At 31.8% G+C, this 8,430-nt stretch overlaps 1 non-coding gene across 1 annotated transcript; it reads left to right on the top strand.

The window, feature by feature from the left end:
• The first annotated feature begins 7,267 nt into the window (after nucleotides 1-7,267).
• Trnar-acg (transfer RNA arginine (anticodon ACG)) lies at nucleotides 7,268-7,340 on the top strand. The gene has a single exon. It is a non-coding gene; the product is annotated as a tRNA-Arg (tRNA).
• Nucleotides 7,341-8,430: the final 1,090 nt, after the last annotated feature.

Here is an 8,430-nt window from a genome sequence, read left to right as displayed (position 1 = left end):
ACAAAATTTTAGGTATTTAATAACATTATTGATGTATACTATGAATAATATTGGTGCGAGCACAGAGCCCTGTTGCAATCCTATTGGAACATCTATTTCTGAAGAGACAGCATCTCCTATTACCGTTTTTTGTCTTCTACCGCTTAGATAACTTTCAAACCAATTTAAAGATTGGTTTTGTACGCCAACATTGTGTAGCTTCTTTATTAAATTGTCTCTGTCTACGGTTTCAAAAGCTCTTTTCAAGTCTAAAAAAACTGATATTGTGATCTCCTTCTTTGACAAATTTTCTTTCCACTCTGTAATTACCAAGTTTATTGCCGATTCACACGAGTGCTTAGATCTAAACCCAGATTGTTCCTGTATTATAATTTGATGGTCATCAAGATACTGTAGCAGTTGGTCTTTGGCTATTGTTTCAATTATTTTTTCATCACATTGCAATGTGTTTATAGGACGCAGTTCTTCTGGTTTTGTTGTTCCTCTAATCTTTTCCACTGGAATAACTACAGAGATTTTCCAGCACTCCGGGAAAATACCTTGAGAGAAGCTTTCATTGATTAGGCAGGCATATGTATATCCCAAGTACTCCATAGAGTCTTTTATTACACCTTCCGTTAACATTTTTTTACCACCATATTTATTTTTTAATGACGAAACAGTTTTAATTATATCATCCGTGGTGACCCTCCTAAATTCAAATATGTTTCTGTCCAAAACTTCACGCTCTTCATTCATTACAATGTTTTCGATACTATTATGAATTGTCATGATGCTTTCCACAAAATATTTATTAAGCTCATTTGCTATCTCATTTTCATCTTCGATCCAGACGCCATTTAATACCACTTTCTTTATTTTAGTTGTGTTGTCAGTCATTACTTCTTTCAGCCGTTTTAGAAAGTTCAAATTTTAATTTATTAAGCTCCGTAAGTTCTCTATCATACCATTTATTTATTAGTTTAATTTGAACTAGTTTGTCATATGTTAACTTTGACATGATATTAATCAGAATACTACTTAGCTCTTTAGTTCTATGACAGATATCAAGATTATTCAACTGAACCAAGCTGTAGTTGCGCAGGTGTTCAGCAAGATTTACTTTGGAATAATTTTCCCAACATTTTCGGATTTCAAGGATTCTCATTTTGTATTTTTTCTGCACTGGCAGTATGAACTGTATGGTTTCATGATCGGATATTTTGTATTTATCTAAATTTTTACATATTTGTATTTCGCTCCTATTAGAAAATAACAAGTCAATTTTTGTCTGAGCTGATTCAGTGATTCTTGTATTGAAGGAGATTCTTTGGTACATTGAGAAAGCTTGGAAAATACTAGTTAGATGGTTCGTATATGTTGATTGATTGTTCATATTTATATTAAAGTCACCAAAGGAAGAAATATATCACTTAAATTGAGTTTATAAAATTTTAGATGGAATTGTAAAAAATATTCGATAAACAATTTTAAAGATTCTCCTTTATATTAGATGAAGATATCTTCGATCAAGGAGTATTTAAATATATGCAGCAATTTATACCCAACGTTTTTCTTAGGCTACTGCCTTTAAAACCTACTCCATCTTTTATATAACATAAGTAAAAAAACCGTTACTTTTTTCTCTGTACTATTTTTTTTTTTCTTATTTTTACATCTTTTCCTCTTCAATGGCGCACCCAAGTAATTAGCACCGTTCAGTGGCTATAGTTGCAACTGCGCGTGGCATCACTAGGGAGTAGAAAACAGACATGAAGGGGCAACTACTTCTATTTTGTCTTGCAATTTGCGCTTTGCTCTCTTTATTTTAATTAAATATTGTTTTCTTCTTCAAAGCAACGCTAACGGTAGTTCTCTGAGAAATTAAAAAAACAATGCTAGGCGAACACAGAAAAAGAGAATTTTACTTGAACTTTAGTGGCAACTTATTGGCACGTGCCTAAGCACTAAGAAACTTATGAACACATAGAAATTGTAGGAAGCCATTCTTTATTTACTTGCAGGAACAGTAGTAGTATTTGCTAATTAAATAAGTGGGAGGAGCATGAACTTGTTGCGCTACACTTTTGTTGATTCGCTTTTCTTCGATTGCATAAAATTGTATTCAAATGAAATTTTACTCAACACGTTCGCCGGCAATAAAAAATACAAGCGATTATTTTTTAAATTAAATTGAGGTAAGAAAAGTTCGAATTTGAAATTTTAATCGTTACAGAAAATGAATGTTATGGCACTCATCATGTTATAGATCAATTTTTCCTGCTACAGCAATTATTCCTAAAGTGCGGGAGAAATTATTTTTTATGTCTGCTTATTCAAATACTAAGTAAATATTAGTGCTGTAAGTATAGGGGCTTTGTTAAGAAAACAATATAAATATAAGAAATTAGTAAGAAAAACACTGACACTTCAGAGGCCTATCATTTCACTGTCACTTGATGACAGCAGCAATGACTTCATTTGTAGATTCGGCTATATTCTAAGCGTCATACTCGTGAATTAAAGCTCAAAAAATGGACATTAAAGAAATTAGAGGTGCAGTTTCCAATATATTTTACTATACTGATATATTATTCTCTTGACTGCCAGTAGGAACTTCTTAAATCAACATTTGGAGGACCTTATTAGCGCCCATATACTTATAGATCCAGATCATTATACTGTCTCTAGTGCGTAGCCTGGGATATCAAACCATCTGAATGTTCTGCGCCAACTCATTGCCTCGCAGGCGTCAAAGTTTGGAATATTTGGAACACCTGTTGAAAAGAGAAAACGTTGTAGGTAATTTTTATTATATCTTCGAAATTTGAATAGGGTAAGAACTGATAGTTGTTGATATTTTCACAGGAAGTCAACTGAACTCACATCGAATTTCAATTGATCCAGTTACGGAGCTTCTAGCATTTTTTCGTTGATATTACAGCTGTGTTGAGTCAGCGAAAATCCTTGTAGCTACTTCCTCCCCGTGGGCGTCGACTGGGCAATGGACACCACTGGCTGCAACTGCATGAGGTTAGGTTTAACCAGGTCTACCTGATTGCAATGTGGACAGGTGATGTTTAGCTAAGATCGATGTATGACCTCTCCTTCCTCTCCGCTGTGACTAGCCCTATATGATATCCCAAGGGGTGGTCGGGGGGCTAATACAAAGATCATTGCAAAAGATTCATCGCTACAGTGGAAACGACACAATTTTTTAATGGCACAAACAAGAATCGCAAAATAATTGAGCCCTTGATTTTGAAAGTGGTATAAGTCATATTTTCCTTGTTTCGAGATATTTAGAGTTTTGCATTTTAAAGGATTAACAAATATTTTTATATTGTGGAATATGATTTTTCGACAGTAAAGTAGTGCCAACAAACAAGTATTTATTATGATTGAGAAATTTATAACCATTTTTAAAAGGAAATGTGGTTTTGAGACGTTGAAATGACTTATACCACTTTCAAAATTAACTGCATGACTTTATAAATGATTTATACCATCAAGGAATCATTTTTATTAGTAATTAACTAAGTAAATTATTTATTAGTATTTGGGGAAATAAAGTGTTTGTGAAAAATTGGTGGGATATAGGGTAGTAAATCCATCATATCTTTACGTTCTTTTTTCTGATATTGGTCTAATGGTTACGTATAATGGAAGCAAATCAATGTTTTTGTATATTCTAAGTCTTCCACTTTTAGGTTAGAGATCTAATACTTTGAATTCGGAATTGGCATCCAAGGAAGTTTTATAAAACATCTTATGTGGAGCATTTTTTAGAAATCTGATTCATTGTATTTTTTATCCAAGACACAGCTTCTCCATTGGTGTTTTTCTTTGAAATGAAATATTTCTGAGCCATACATGTTGCGCTTATAATAAGCTACCGAAACAGAAAGTTTTGGATAAGAAAATACTTTCTGTAGATCAAATGTGAGCCCGTAATATCCACTCGTGTTATCTTTTGCTTTTTGTATGTCATCTGTTAAACTTTTTCTAGCCTGTTCGGCACTGTTAAGATGTGAATCATAAATTTCCATAAGATGCAACTTCTCGTCTTCATTACTGAATGCTTCAATTTTTAGTTTTAGCGAATCACACTTTTGGCACGTTTTTACGAGGAGTATGAAAATTTAAGTTGAGCTCCGGATTGAATATTTTCCTGTAAGTGCACTATTTCACACGTGATGTATTATTTTCATCACATTTTTTCACATACAGCATTTTTCGAATATCTAAGTCAGCGCTTAGATATTTACTTTCGACCTGAAGTGTGATGTGATCTTGTGTACTGGCTCTCATATGCTGGAAAGCTCAGAAAATGTTCTCGTACCACTTTAATTTTTTCTTCATCTGTTTTTCTAGATGAACCAGCCATTTTGCCACGACCATCCGTTCCATGTGTTTTTGCATTGAAGACACGGCTTTATCTTCCGTTAGATATTTTGAAAGTATCAAAAAAAAATTTTGCAAACAGAAACTTCTGAATTCCGTACATTTAGATGAAACTTAAAACTACATTTTCTCATATATCCTTCGTAATTTCTGGGTCGTCTTTCTTTTATTGGTTGTTTTCGAACCACACTATACAGAAACAAATTCTGTTTTTCAAAACTTGCTAATTTCCAAAAAGAATAAAAACAAAGGCAATCTTTATTTTCGAAAAGTTTACCACTAACATGCTTAGACTCGTTTGCTTCATATTCCTCTCCACTGTTTCTCTTCATTTTTCTTATATTTTGTGCATAATTACGTTGATTTCGTATCCTCTTTCTTGATTTCACGTTGCTTTCTTCCATTTTTAAGGGTTCCGAATTCATTTTTAAAGTATGAACTGATTCATCTAAAGACGATATTAGTCTTATTCGTTTCCATTTCTTTGAAACTTTACTTATACTTTTTCGCCGTATAATATCTAAAATTAACTATAAATAGTACGTTTATACATTAAAAGAATTACTTGATCATACCTGAACCGTTATCTGAAGACATGACAAAATTACCAATTATTTTGCCAAACTTTGTGAACAGACTGATTTATACCACTATCAAAAAAAACAGTAACCGATGCTTTCCATTTCAATTCAACCGGGCTATTCGGGTCATGTTCTTCGATTTCGATGTAACTGAAATAAGTTGCTCTCTGGTCAAAATAATGAGACACGTATTTTTTTGTTCGCCCGAAAAAATTTTTTTTCAAGAGTTATCGGCAATTTTGTTTTTCGGCTCAAAATCGATTTTTTTTAATTATATAAGAAAATTTTTTTTTTAAATGCCCATAACTTAGTCAAAAATGAACCGATTTTAATAATTCTTGGTTCAAAATGATCGTCATTACTTACACGAGCGACTTAATGTAGAAAAAATTGCAAAAAAGTAGTTGAAAATTTTTTATTTAGCAAAAAAGAAAAAAAAGAGATTTTTTCGAAATTCAATATTTCAAAAAGTGCATTTTTTTTTATAACTTTTTCCAAATCAAGAGGATACCTCCAACTTCAATTAAGCTGAATGCCTAGTAGCTAAAATGAGTTGTTTTTGAGTAATGAATTTTTGAGTAAAAAACCTGTTTCGCACTTTTTGCTAAATAAAAAATTTTCAACTACTTTCTTGCAATTTTTTCTACATTAAGTCGCTCCTGTAAGTAATGACGATCATTTTGAACCCAGAATTATTAAAATCGGTTAATTTGGACATTAAAAAAAAAATTTTCTTATATAATTAAAAAAAATCGAGTTGGAGCCGAAAAACAAAATTGCCGATAACTCTTGAAAAAAAATTTTTTCGGGCGAACAAAAAAATACGTGTCTCATTATTTTGACCAGAGAGCAACATATTTGAGTTACATCGAAATCGAAGAACATGTCTCGAATAGCCCTTTTGAATTGAAATGGAAAGCATCAACCGTATTTTGTTTATCAACCAAAAAATAAACACCTTTTATCGAGTTAATTTTCATGGCATTCTGTTAATCTCTTCAGATTATGTTATTTTATTAGGATTTGATATGCAATAGCTGATAAACTAGAATTTTAAAATTTTTGACTTATACCACTGATGCTTTCCATTTCAATTCAACCGGGCTATTCGGGTCATGTTTTTCGATTTCGATGTAACTCAAATATGTTGCTCTCTGCTAAATAAAAAAATTCCAACTACTTTTTTGCAATTGTTTCTACATGAAGTCGCTCGTGTAAGTTATGACGATAATTTTGAACCCAGAATTATTAAAATCGGTTCATTTTTGACTAAGTTATGGGCATTTAAAAAAAAAATTTTCTTATATAATTAAAAAAAATCGATTTTGAGCCGAAAAACAAAATTGTCGATAACTCTTGAAAAAAAATTTTTCGGGCGAACAAAAAAATACGTGTCTCATTATTTTGACCAGAGAGCAACATATTTGAGTTACATCGAAATTGAAGAACATGACCCGAATAGCCCGGTTAAATTGAAATGGAAAGCATCCACTTTCAAAATCAAGGGCTCAATTGTTTATGAAAAGTGGCTTTACTTTACTTATAGGGGCAAAGTGAATTGAAAATTTTGAAGTCGTTTCTCCCAAAATTTTGATGTTTTGAGTTATGACGTTCTTCCAGCAAACCAGCCATACGTGCTTTTACTAATTCTTTTTTCTTTTTTCTAATTTTTAGTTTTATATTATCGTAGAGAGATATTTTTTATATGAAAAGTATAGTGAACATTTTATTTTTTATCGATGCTTGCACTATCGAACATTTTCGATCAAATTTCTTATCGATGCTTGCACTATCGAAAATTTTCGATCAAATGCAAGAATCTCAGACACGAATAAACACTAGAGAATGTCGGTTTCTAGATTGACATCAAAATGCGTGTACTTACATACATACATAAGCATAAGTAGGCATAAGTAGGTACTACAGCAACTGGATTATTCAAGAGTCACTCTCAAATTTCTCTCACGATATTATATGATACATACGCATGTACGAGTATGTATACATACCTATTGTTTGTACATCGGTACGATGGAAGCATATAAGCCACAATAGAAGTCACATTAACCACATACATGCGTATATACACATGCATATGCATACATGTGTGGATATACTTAGCTTAGCGATGAATACAAATGTTTATAGATGAAACTATTAATAGTTTTAAAAATAAAAATAATAAAAATGAATAAATTAAATACGTCGCTTATTTCACTATCTACTGGTTGGTGGCGTCGAAGTGTGGCGAAGCGTGCTGTGTTTCGAAATTGTATTGATAGGCGGGGTGAATTACAAACAACGGTCCTGTGGCGCAATGGATAACGCGTCTGACTACGGATCAGAAGATTCCAGGTTCGACTCCTGGCAGGATCGCAAATATGTGACTTTTTCCTGTTTTTTTTTTAATATTTATATTTATATTTTTTTTTTAATATTTTTTACCTGTAATTGGAGTATCCTCCTATTTTATACACATTTTTGCTGTTATCAGTACATGTATGTGTACGCGTATATATATATGTATGTATTTGTTCGATTCATGTAGATAAGTCGAGTGCTAATGAATTTAATAAATATTTAATTACCAACACTCCTCTAATGGAGGAGATCAGATGAACGCAAGATCACTAATTTAATATATCAATAAATATTATATATTTCCCGGGAAATATCTATTTTTCGGTTGACTTCAAGCGTGAGCTTCTTTTTAAACATAAACTACTCCTTTAAGAAGTATTTTGGTTTATACGGTTAAAAGATTTCAATGATACATTTGAGCCAAGTTAAATAATGTTTTAATGAACTTAACCCACCCTGTCTATAGGGTTTTGAAATAGGTACACCTGCGTTCACTATAATAGCAGTGCGATATTTTGAAAAGTTTTGACCATTGAATTTCTTTTTATTACATTTTTTGTATGTTTTCATAAAAATGTAGTCCATACTAAAAAAACTATATAACTCAATGTTTCAAGCTTTGTAAAAAATTTAACGAATTCAAAAATGTTCACCAAAATTTTAATGTTTTTTAGTAAAAAATGCTGAGTGTGCAGTTTTAAAAAATATATAAATAATTGGTTCTTACACACTTTTTAGGTGTTTGACCGAGCTCCTCTTCCTATTTGTGGCGTGCTTTGTTCCACTACCGAAGGGACCTACAGTTTTAAGCCGACTCCGAACGGCTGATATTTCTTATGAGAACCTCGGAGGTTTGCCATTGCCTTCATTATACAGAAGGAAATTCATAACATCACAAAAAAATATCAGAAATCAAAAAAAAATTTGAATTATTTTAAATTGGCAAAATTTCAATGGGTTACAAAACTTCCCAGAAAATTCGGATTAAAAATAGTTTTGATGACAATTTGCTGAATTTTTTATAAAGTTTACTATTTTGAGATGAGTTTTTTGTAATATGAACTACATTTTTATAAAAAAAAGAAAGATAATAGAATTATTCCCG

This window comes from Anastrepha obliqua, chromosome 4 (genome assembly GCF_027943255.1).
Source record: "Anastrepha obliqua isolate idAnaObli1 chromosome 4, idAnaObli1_1.0, whole genome shotgun sequence".
Taxonomy (NCBI): Eukaryota; Metazoa; Arthropoda; class Insecta; order Diptera; family Tephritidae; genus Anastrepha; species Anastrepha obliqua.
Note: the sequence above shows the minus strand (reverse complement) of the source record. Positions and strands in the feature narration are given on the sequence as shown.